Below are 12,342 nucleotides of genomic sequence, written 5' to 3'. Positions count from 1 at the left end.
GGTCACGAACCTGTACTTGTACTATTGTTCTGCCCAATATCTTCGAATCCATTGGATTCGTGTTTTGCGCTGATTGTAGTCCTCCTCTGGATCTGTCTTGTATAGCTCATAGAGGTCAGGTGGAAAATCTCTTTATGTTCCCCCACGGCACTGTTTGCCTCCCTTCCTTGCTAACTTATCTGTGGCCATGTAGTTCAGACTGAATGGCTTCAACACTGTCAAAGGCTTCCGTCTGCTGGTCAGACAGGAACTGGCTTCGGGAGAGTTGATATGATGCTGTAAGAATTCTGCAAATGAATGCAGACTATGAGACCAAGGGATTCTCCCACGGACATGTACCTGTGACAGCATTAGAGATGCGAGGGAAGGGGAAGAGGTCATATGCATTCTCATAAGATTTTGAAGATAAATGAGTTTTGAAGACATTGACCTCATAGCGCGAAGACATTCACTTATATGTTGAGAGTTGGTTCCAGATTTGTACGAATCCAAGAATAGGTACAAGTGAGGAATCTAACTTTGTGCGAAGCATAAGTGAATATTCTAGGCATCATATGAGATGCAAAACAGGATAGATCCAAATTTGTGCAGGCAGAAACCACTTTTGGTAGGAAGACTGAATCTATCGGATCAAAAAGACAGTAAAAAGAGAGTTTTAGTTTACCACACGATGAACTGCTAGAAGGAGTAGAAGATGAGGCCGAGCAGTTCAATCTTCCGTGCCCTAACTTGGCGACGGAGGACACCTACGGCGGCGGCGGAGAAGACGATGTCCGCGGCCGGCGTGAGGACGGCGTCGGTGAGGTCACGGCAGCTAAGCGCTTCGTCACCGGCGTCGTCGAGAGCTAGCGGTGGCGCTAGGGTTTGTCAAGGTGGAGAGGTGGAAGAAGGATTTTTGACCGCGATGGGATGTGCATTTATCAGGAAAGGGACGGCACAGCGCAATTACGCAGGTGCCCCTGGCGGTTCACATCTGAGGGACACGTGGCGAACATGCAACACATTGGGAGTTGTTCCATGTTCCCACTCATGCCTGGACTGTCGGATGGTCGTTCCGGCTTCTCCGGGTTTCAGGCAATAAAAATTGAGCATTTAAAACAGATTTAATGTTTGTCTCTGTATCTTCTGCTGACAAGGACGCAGAGAAGACATTCGACGGCTTTCAACAGAATGCATATGATTTGGATAGATAGAGTTTGAGGTTGAAGCATAGAGAGGTTAGGGTCCGATCACATTCACTTAGTTCAAAAGATTCAAACGAGAAGACATAGCTATAAGTGAATGCTGTAGAGGACAGAACACTAATATATGTATATATCAGAATAAGACCAAATCAACATTTTGAAGATAAACATGGAGTCATGTTAATATTGAAGACAAACTAAATGCGAAGACTTAGCAAATGTAACGCCATGAGAAAAACACTTCAGAAGAAGAATTTGGTGGTGGCTTTACCCACCGTATAGGAAGTATTAGACCCAGACACGGCGCACAATTATCGTGGAGCTCCGAAGTCAAATTCCGCATTAATGTATTCACACTCAGAGTGTAAGTCTTCATTGATTGAAGACATACATTACTTCGTGTGTTGCACATCTAAGTCATCAACATGCATAAGTGTTAGGATGTGTGCCTGATCACAGGACATTCAAGGATTCCAAGATATTTAGCTCACACCGCAACTTGCAAAACCTTTTCTCATCCAAGGGCTTTGTGAAGATATCTGCCAGTTGCTCTTCAATGTTGACGTGTATGATATCAATATCTTCCTTCATGACATGATCTCTGAGAAAGTGATGACGAATTTCAATGTGCTTTGTCTTCAAGTGCTGAACTGGGTTGTTGGCAATCTTGATGGCGCTTTCGTTGTCGCAGTAGAGTGGTACTTGTTTCAGATGGATGCCATAGTCCTTGAGTGTTTGCTTCATCCATAGAAGCTAAGCGCAGCAAGATCCAGCAGCAATGTATTCAGATTCAGCAATGGAGAGTGATACACAGTTCTGCTTCTTTGAAGACCAACAGACAAGTGATCGTCCCAGAAAGTGACATGTGCCTGATGTAGACTTGTGATCCACCTTGTCGCCAGCATAATTAGCATCCGAGAATCCAACGAGATCAAACTCTGAGCCCTTTGGATACCATAGTCCTAATGTTGGGGTGTAAGCCAAATATCGAAGAATTTGCTTCACAGCTAAGTGATGCGATTCCTTTGGTGTCGCTTGGAATGGAGCACACATGCAAATACTAAGCATAATATCTAGCCTAGATGCACATAAATAAAGTAAAGAACCAATCATGGAGCGGTATACCTTTTGATCGAAATCTTTACCATTGGCGTCAGGACACAGATGACTTTTGGTTGGCATTGGCGTCGTGTAACCTTTGCAGTCTTGCATTCCAAACTTCTTCAGGCAATCTTTGAGATATTTCTCTTGAGATATGAAGATGACATTGCTTTGTTGACAAATTTGAAGACCAAGGAAGAACTTCAGCTCACCCATCATGGACATCTGATATTGCTCTTGCATCATGTGTCCAAACTCATCACTGTATTTCTGGTTGGTGCAGCCGAAGATAATGTCATCCACATATATTTGGCACACAAACAGTTCACCATCATATGTCTTTGTGAAGAGTGTAGGATCTAGGGAACTAGGTTTGAAGCCTTTGCTCTTAAGAAAGTCTTTGAGTGAATCATACCAAGCACGAGGGGCTTGTTTGAGGCCATACAGTGCCTTGTTAAGCTTGTATACCATGTCAGGATGTTTTGGATCTTCAAAGCCAGGAGGTTGTGCAACATACACTTCTTCTTTAATTTTGCCGTTGAGAAATGCACTCTTTACATCCATTTGATACAGAAGGATGTTGTGATGATTTGCATAGGCTAGCAGTATGCGAATGGCTTCAAGCCTCACCACAGGAGCAAATGTTTCATCGAAGTCAATCCCTTCAACTTGAGTGTATCCTTGAGCAACGAGGCGGGCCTTGTTTCTAATGACTTGGCCATGCTCATCTTGCTTGTTGCGATATATCCATTTTGTGCCTATTATGTTGTGCTTGTGAGGGTGAGGACGCTTGACAAGTTCCCAGACATTGTTCAGCTTGAACTGTTGAAGCTCTTCTTGCATAGCTTGAATCCATTCAGGTTCCATGAAGGCTTCAGCAACTTTCTTGGGCTCAGATATTGAGACAAATGCAAAGTTCCCACAGAAATTTGCTAGCTGTGTTGCTCTTGAACGAGTGAGTGGACCTGGCACATTGATGCTATCAATTATCTTCTCAATATGTACTTCATTTGCAACACGAGGATGAACTGGACGATGATTTAGTTCTTGCTGATCATTATCAACGTCAGGAGGATTGTCTTCAGGCTGAGCATTGTCTTCAGGTTGATTGGGTGCAGAAATGATAAGTTCCTCTTCAGGCTGTGCTTCAGACGGTATGATTTCTCCAGTTCCCATTAGCTTGATGGATTCACTAGGTGGAACTTCATCTAGCACATTTGGCAGGTGCTCTCTTTGCGAGCCGTTAGTCTCATCGAACCGCACATCCACAGTTTCAACCACTTTATAGTGAAAGAGGTTGAAGACTCTGTAGGAGTGCGAATCCTTTCTGTAACCAAGCATAAAACCTTCATGTTCTTTCGGTGCAAATTTTGAAGTGTGATGTGGATCCTTGATCCAGCACCTAGCACCAAATACTCTGAAGTAACTGACATTTGGCTTCTTACCAGTGAGGAGTTCATAGGATGTCTTCTTCAGAAGCTTGTGAAGATAAACACGGTTGATGACATGGCATGCAGTATCAATAGCTTCAGGCCAGAACTTTCTTGGAGTCGTGTATTCATCGAGCATCGTCCGTGCCATCTCAATGAGCGTTCTGTTCTTTCGCTCCATGATGCCATTCTGCTGAGGTGTGTACGGAGCTGAGAACTCATGAGTGATGCCCAACGTATCCAGGTAAAGGTCGAGGCCGGTGTTCTTGAACTCTGTGCCGTTGTCACTTCTGATATGCTTGATCTTGACGCCATAGTTGTTCATGGCACGGTTGGCAAAGCGTCTGAAGACATCCTTCACTTCAGTCTTGTAGAGAATTATATGCACCCACGTATATCTTGAATAATCATCAACAATGACGAAGCCATAGAGACAAGCAGTAATAGTGAGAGTAGAGTAGTGAGTAGGGCCAAATAAGTCCATGTGTAGCAGCTCGAAGGGTTGAGATGTCGTCATGATTGTCTTCGAGGGATGCTTGGCCCTTGTCATCTTTCCAGCTTCGCAGGCACCGCACAAGTGATCCTTCTTGAACTTGACGCCCTCGATGCCTATGACATGCTTCTTCTTTGCGAGAGTGTGCAAGTTCCTCATGCCAGCATGCCCTAGCCTTCGATGCCAGAGCCAGCACTCTGAAGCTTTTGCTAGAAGACATACGGCAAGTTGTGGTCCTGCTGAGAAATCTACCATGTACAGATCATCTTTCCGATACCCTTCAAAGACTAGAGACTTGTCAGATTCCATTAGTACAAGGCAATGATATTTTCCAAATATCACAATCATGTTCAAGTCACAAAGCATTGAGACAGATTAAGTTGAAACCAAGGGATTCAACAAGTATCACTTTATCCATGTGCTGATCCTTTGAGATTGCAACTCTACCTAGACCCAATACCTTGCTTTTACCAGTGTCAGCAAATGTGATGTGACTCTTGTCAGATGGACGTAAAGTTGAGTCCATGAGAAGACTTCGATCACCAGTCATATGATTAGTGCATCCGCTGTCCATAATCCATTCTGAAGCATGAGGTGTCATACCCTACAGTACAGTTAGGGGGATAGGCATCACCAAGAGTATTGTGAAGCATAAACATTTGACGCACAAGAGGATTATCAAAGCTCAGATCAAGATTAGGACTGATAGGATGATTGGCAAGCGATTCAGGAACAAAATACATAGTGAGACCATTTGGGCATTTGATCTTGCGCCAAGATGTTTTAGGTCCCCAGCATTAGCATCAGACGCCTTTGATTTTCGGCTGGAGACCTTTCCCTGCAAAAGAAAGTTAATTCTTCTTACCACCCACATCTTCAGGGGTGGCTTAGAAGCAATGAGTCTAAGTGCAGCATCTGAGAACTTCGGCTTTGAAGCCCTAGCAAATAGCCTTGCAGGAGGTGAATAGTACTCATATGAATAAGCAGAAAAGTTCGTAGTTTTATGAACATAGCGGTTTGAAGAAACACGCTCATATTCATAAGTCTGAGTATGATTTCCCTACAAAACATTCGCGTTAGGGTGACTCAGGTGAGTCCTCTGTCTGTATGAAGCCTTTGGACCATATGAAGCCTTTGGTCTGGGATTTGTCTTCTTCCTAGGTGGTGTCATGATGACATTCACAGGAAGATTCTCAAGACAACTTTTGGGAACCCAGATCTTCTTCATAGGTGGCCCATTCCTGCAGTTAGTACCAATATACCTGGCAAACACTTCACCATTCTGATTCTTAAACAGTTTATAGTTTGCATCAAAGGATTCATCAATGATAATAGGGTTAGCACAAGTGAAGCCAGATAAGGTGGATGGATCCACTGAAGGTCCCTTTGCAGCAACCCATGTGGTTTTGGGGTACTGCTCAGGCTTCCAGTAGGAGCCATCAACATTCATTTTCCTCTCGAACCCAACACCCTCTTTCCTAGGGTTTCGGTTCAGAATCTGCTTTTTGAGGACATCGCACAGTATCGGATGCCCTTTGAGACTTTTGTACATCCTTGTTTCAAGCAATGTCTTCAACCTAGCATTTTCATCAGCAATAGTAGTGGTATCCTCAGTAGAGGGGTTAGTTACCACATCAACAGTTGAAGATATTGCAACAGTGGCAGCTGTAGAACATTTAGCAACAGAAGTAGCGTTATCACGCTCAAGGCATTTTAGACATGGTGGTTCAAATCCTTCCTGAGCGGGACTGATTTGTTGAGCGCGAAGTGACTCATTCTCCTTTTGAAGATCTTCATGAGCCGCTCTCAATTTCTCAAGCTCTTGCTTCCTTTGAAGATAATAATAGGAAAGCTTTCATGAGTGGTTGAGAGCGTTTCATGACGACTTTCAAGTTCCTGGTACTTAACATGAAGATTTTTTATGTCTTCAATTAAGGACTGAGAACAGGTCATTTCCGCGTCCAACAGGTCATCGCTTTTGTCTAACAGTTTTTGAGTATGTTCCATAGCTTTCTGTTGTTCAGTTGCAATTTTAGCAAGTGTTTTGTAGCTGGGTTTGGATTCACAATCAGAGTCATCTTCACTTGATGTTTGAAAGTAAGCATCGCGTGATTTTACCTTGGCACCTCGTGCCATGAAGCAGTAGGTGGGAGCAGAGTCGTCCTTGTCATTAGCATCGGCATTGGTGACGGGGCCATTGTCTTCAGTGTTGAAGATGGACTTGGCAACGTAGGCTGTAGCTAGAGCCAGACTTGCAACGCCAGGGTCGGACTCCTCCTCAGACTCCACCTCCGCCTCCTCAGAAGCAGACTCCTCCTCTGAATCCATCTCCTTGCCAACAAAAGCACAAGCCTTTGCCAGATGAGCTCTTCTTATGTGATGAAGACTTGGACGAGGACTTGGAAGAAGACTTTGAGGATTTCTTCTTCTTCTTGTTCTCATTGTCCCACTGTGGACACTCAGAGATGTAGTGTCCAGGTTTCTTGCACTTGTGACATGTTCTCTTCTTGTAGTCATGAGTGGAAGCTTCATCATTTCTTGAGCTGGATCGTGAAGACTTTCTGAAGCCCTTCTTCTTAGTGAACTTCTGGAACTTCTTCACAAGCATAGAAAGATCCTTTCCAACGTCTTCAGGATCACCAGAACTGCAGTCAGATTCTTCTTCAGATGAGGAAACAGCTTTTGCCTTCAAAGCATGAGTTCGGCCATAGTTAGGACCATAGATATCTCTTTTCTCAGATAGTTGGAACTCATGTGTGTTGAGCCTCTCAAGTATGTCAGACGGGTCTAGGTCTTGAAGTCAGGGCGTTCTTGTATCATCAAGGCAAGGGTGTCGAACAAGCTGTCAAGTGATCTCAGGAGTGTCTTGACGATTTCATGCTTGGTGATCTCAGTGGCGCGGCCACCCAGTGGCGGCAGAAAACGAAAAAGGGTGGGTTGTCTAGTCTCGCCATGGGGGTGAGTTTATCCCGAGAGCACGAAGCTCATTTGTGATGTCAGTGAGGCGATCAAACGTGAGCTGGACATTCTCATTGTCGTTTCTCTTGAAGCGGTTGAAGAGGTTGCGAAGAACACTGATCCTTTGATCTCTCTGGGTTGAGACGCCTTCGTTGACCTTGGAGAGCTAGTCCCAGACTAGCTTTGACGTTTCCAGAGCACTCACACGGCCATACTGTCCTTTGGTCAGATGACCACAGATGATGTTCTTGGCGGTAGAATCCAGTTTAATGAACTTCTTGACATCAGCAGGGGTGACACCTTCACCAGTCTTGGGAACACCATTCTTGACGACATACCAGAGGTCGACATCAATGGCTTCAAGATGCATGCGCATCTTATTCTTCCAGTAGGGATATTCAGTTCCATCGAAGATGGGGCAAGCAGCGGAGACTTTGATTATCCCTGCAGTCGACATAGCTAAAACTCCAGGTGGTTAAACCGAATCACACAGAACAAGGGAGTACCTTGCTCTGATACCAATTGAAAGTGCTAGTTATCGACTAGAGGGGGGTGAATAGGCGATTTTTATGAAATTCTTCAAAACATGAGAGTTTCGAAGACAAACAATAGAAATGAACCTATTGATATGCGGCGGAAGGTAGACTACACTAAGCAAGCCATAGTCAAGTATTCAATGAAGTGAAAGCAAGAAGACTAATAGCAGGTATGTAGTAAAGATCAGGATGGAAGATAGTATGAAGCCAAACAACGATAGTAGTCACATAGTGAATTCAAACAGGTAGTGCAAGCAGGCAATGACTTCACGAAGACAAACTGTAAGTAAAGAGAGGGAGAGGATAGAACCAGTCACTTGGTGAGGACAAAGGATTTGTTGGATCAGTTCCAGTTGCCGTGACAACTGTACGTCTGGTTAGGGAGGCTGAGATTCAACTCAGAAGACCGTGTCTTCACCTTATTCCCCTTGAGCTAAAGACACCCAGTCCTCGCCCAATCACTCTGGTAAGTCTTCAAGGTAGACTTCCAAACCTTCACAGACTTCGTTCACCGGCGATCCACAATGACTCTTGGATGCTCAGAACGCGACGCCTAACCAGCTGGAGGATTCACAGTCCTTAAGTGTAACAAGTCTTCATGTCACGCGGACAGAAAGACTTCAGTGATGCCTAAGACTCTTTGGCTCTGGGTGTTTGGGCTTTGTCCTCGCAAGGATTTCTCTCTCTCAAAAGCTCCGGAGGTGGGTTGCTCTCAAACGACAAAAGCCGTGCACTAACTCTGAGCAACCACCAATTTATGGTGTAGGGGTGGGCTATTTATAGCCACTAGGCAACCCGACCTGATTTGTCCGAAATGACCCTGGGTCACTAAGGAACTGACACGTGTTCCAACGGTCAGATTTCAAACACACGTGGCAGCTTGACTTGGGCTACAAGTAAAGCTGACTCATCCAGCTCTGGATAAGATTTGCTCTCATTGTCTTCGCTCGAAGACATAGGATTTTGGTTGAGCATCACTTCAGTCACTCTGACTTTGTTCACTGGGACCCCACTTAACAGTACGGTGGTTCCTATGACTCAACAAAGAAGAAAAGGAAACAATGAAATAACTAAGTCTTCGCGCTCCATAGTCTTCACACGATGTCTTCTTATGTCATAGTCTTCAATGTGAATATCTTCACATACCACCATTGTCTTCAATGTCTTCATACATTTTTAGGGGTCATCTCAGGTAGGTAAACCGAATCAATGAGGGACTACTACCTGTGTTATCCTGCAATTCTCACAAACACATTAGACCCTCCACCAGGTTTGTCGTCAATACTCCAAAACCAACTAGGGGTGGCACTAGATGCACTTACACAAACCCGCATTGATGAGAATCCCGCAATAAAAGGACACGATCGCTGCTTTGACAAGACTTGTCACTAGAGGCTGCGTCTCGAAACGTGAAGCGGGTGGCCGAAAAACGTTTGAAATAATAAAGGGGCCAACGTAACGTTTCGCCGAAAAACTATCAGTAGACATGCCTTATTTTGATTAAGTATGTGCCCTTGTGGTTGAGGGTTGTAACTGTTATACACAGCCAGGTACAGTTCTCGTGTTCAGAAGACTGCTTTGAAGTATTCAGAGGAGGAACCCGCCTTGCAATGTTGAAGACAATTTGCGTCTCGAACACATCGTCATCGAAAGACTGGTTCAGGGGCTACTGAGGGAGTCCTCGATTATGGGGTCCTCGGGTGTCCGGGCTATGCGATATGGGCCGGACTGATGGGCTGTGAAGATACAAGGTAGAAGTCTTTCCCCGTGTCCAGATGGGACTCTCCTTTGCGTGGATGGCAAGATTGACGCTCGGATGTGTAGTTTCCTTTCTCTGTAAACCGACTCTGTACAACCCTAGGCCCCTCCTGTATCTATATAAACCGGAGGGTTTAGTCCGTAGAGGCTAAGACAAATCATATAGGCTAGACATCTAGGGTTTAGCCATTATGATCTCGAGGTAGATCAACTCTTGTAACCCCTATACTCATCAAAGTCAATCAAGCAGGAAGTAGGATATTACCTCCATTAAGAGGGCCCAAACCTGGGTAAACATCGTGTCCCCTGTCTCCTGTTACCTTCGATCCTCAGACGCACAGTTCGGGACCCCCTACCCGAGATCGACCGCTTTTGACACCGACAGCCGTCTTCTTGCCTCTCTTCCTTTGAAGTTCACGGTATTGATCTTTGAACTTAGGGAAATTGTTGATGAGCGTCCAAGAATGCGTGAGAGTGAATGGCTTTTCATTGTGTCGGGCCTTGAATGCTTCCAAAGATTGAAATGCCTACACGATCAACAACAATTGAACATGCAAACATATGGAAGGCCAAAGTCTCATGGCCATAGCAATGAAAGATAAGAGAGCATAACATGGCCCCAATGCTGAGACCACTCACGGGACGTGCTTCAACGCTCTCAAGTGCGGCACAATACTTGTTGCATTCTTGTTGGATGAACAACCACCTCTTTTGAATCGAGGTGATGCCATGGTCGCTCGTAAATTGGTAGGGCGCAAACAACTTTCTTTCATGGAATGTTTTGTGAACTCTTGTCCAAAAAACAAGTCCCTTTTGTTGCGCACTGGTCCTCAGATCTTTGGCAAATCAACTTGTCCTCCTCTTGTGAGTATGATCCCGTACGAATGCTCTTCTTCCTCTTTTGTGCTTCCGCTCTTTGGGTGAGCTCGTCGATGAACAATGGCTCACCCCCAATATCAATGCATTCCTCTTCATCACCATCACCTTCGCAATAGATGTCATCATCTTCATGCCACGAGTCACCATGGTCGTAGTCAGCATGGTCGTGGGCCTCAATGTCTTCATCAGCACCGTACTGGGCGCGGCCATCCTGACTTTGGGTCTCATCGGGATCGTAGGCACCGCCATGCCCACCCTCCTAGATGACATTCTCCATGAACTGGTTGTAGAAGGGATCGTCGACCGTTGGCGTTGGTGTTGGCATTTCGTCAAACAGGACACGGGGCGACAGCATGGTGCCCGTAGACGGCGTCCGTGCTTGCTTTCTTTGCATCTCGACGGACGGCCAGCCACCGCTGCTGGACCCCGGTGTGACGTTGAGGTCGATGACGACCGAGGGGCGCGGGGTGGATGGCACGATCACGCCAATGTCCGCCGACCCCAAGAAACGGGTCTGGCCTTCGTACCTTGGCGGAGGAAAACCGGGCGACAAAGGCGTGGTCCGCGACGTCGGCGAGGGGCACTGCGGAGGCTGGGCGACCGAAGAGCCTGTGCTCGTCGGGCCAACTGGCGCTGCCGAGAAACTCGCTGGACAACAAATTTCAAGCATGGGGAGGACGTGCGCTTTGTTGACGATGTCCTCCTTCTCGTCGACCTCGGCCTTGCGCCGCGCGGCCTCCAACGCAGCGCGCTCGACAGCGAACTTGGCCGCGGCGTTCTTGCCCTTGACGACCGCCCTCCGGTTCCTCCTCTTTGCCGATTCCGCGTCCATCTTTGCGAGCTCCGCCGGCGTGAGTTCCGACCACGGCTTCTTCGGACCCTTGGCCGCCTTCTTCTTCACCTTTCCGGGTGGGTCGACGTCCTGGCCGCCGGAATTCGGCGGGGCATCGGCCATGGGCGGGGAAGGCGGTGGGGGGGACGTGTGAGGGTTTGTGGGGAAATGACGCGAGATGGGGCGCCGGGCTGGTGCTTTGTGCCACCGACGGGCGGGCCAGGGGAGGACAAGCGCGCGCGTCCCGCCTTTCCACGCGCTGTCCGTTTCACCTCAAAAGCGGCCCAAACTTGGGCCCGGGATGGGTCGAAAGAGAACATAAAACGGACAAAAGTCCGTTTGCGTCCGCGCGCTGGGCTGTCTGGTTTGTCCATTTTACCTCAAACGGGCGCACCCGGACATGATGGGGTCGCGCGCTGGAGTTGGCCTTACAATGTGGCACTGGTCCAAATAGGGTCTTCGCAGAATTGCTCTCTCCTTTGCAACAGGGTCATCTCATCCCTTGACTTTGCGCACCAAAGCTCAGCATGCCAATGTACTAATGCACGGAAACACATTACTTTTATATCTGACCAATCTCATATGTAGCAGTTGATCTACGGATTCTCTCTTACTGTAAACGGTGAGAGACAAGACATGTTCTGATCATCTGAATGAATGCCACATCAAATAACATTAGCATGTCTATCTGCATTAATCTGGCCAAAGAAATACAGTACGATTTCAGTAAGTGGCACATGACCACTTTAGAATCGTTGCAATTTTCTCGGAGAAAAAGAATAAATCCTCATCAGATCAATCCAACATCCGCAAGAATAAGTCTAAGATAACACCGCATGCAAAATCACTTTCAGCATCTAACAACAGGACATGAGGTTTCATACTACAAAAGCAGAATGAGTTCTTCAGATTACAGAAATCCCACACTTTTCGAAGAAAAGAAGTGCAGAGAAGTATTATAGAAGCTACCTTTCTACAGCATGTCTCTTAGTAGGGGTAATATAAGAGGATTTTGGAATGTTAAAATAGAGATCTTCCCACTCATTACCAAGCAACTAGCACCTGAAAGCTGCATAATTTTTCTGAAGCTTTCTTATATATGCGGCTTTCAGGCTTTGCGACCGGGTCATGGTGATGTCTTAGCCAGGTAAACCAGCAAAACTCTGGCGTT

General features: G+C 46.3%; 1 pseudogene; it reads right to left on the bottom strand.

The window, feature by feature from the left end:
* Nucleotides 1-11,545, bottom strand: part of LOC123161041 (uncharacterized) — a 60,175-nt pseudogene extending 48,630 nt beyond the window's left edge.
* Nucleotides 11,546-12,342: the final 797 nt, after the last annotated feature.

The sequence above is a fragment of the Triticum aestivum genome, chromosome 1D (assembly GCF_018294505.1).
Source record: "Triticum aestivum cultivar Chinese Spring chromosome 1D, IWGSC CS RefSeq v2.1, whole genome shotgun sequence".
Taxonomy (NCBI): Eukaryota; Viridiplantae; Streptophyta; class Magnoliopsida; order Poales; family Poaceae; genus Triticum; species Triticum aestivum.
The sequence above is the reverse complement of the archived record's forward strand: the minus strand, read 5'-3'. Positions and strand labels throughout refer to the sequence as shown.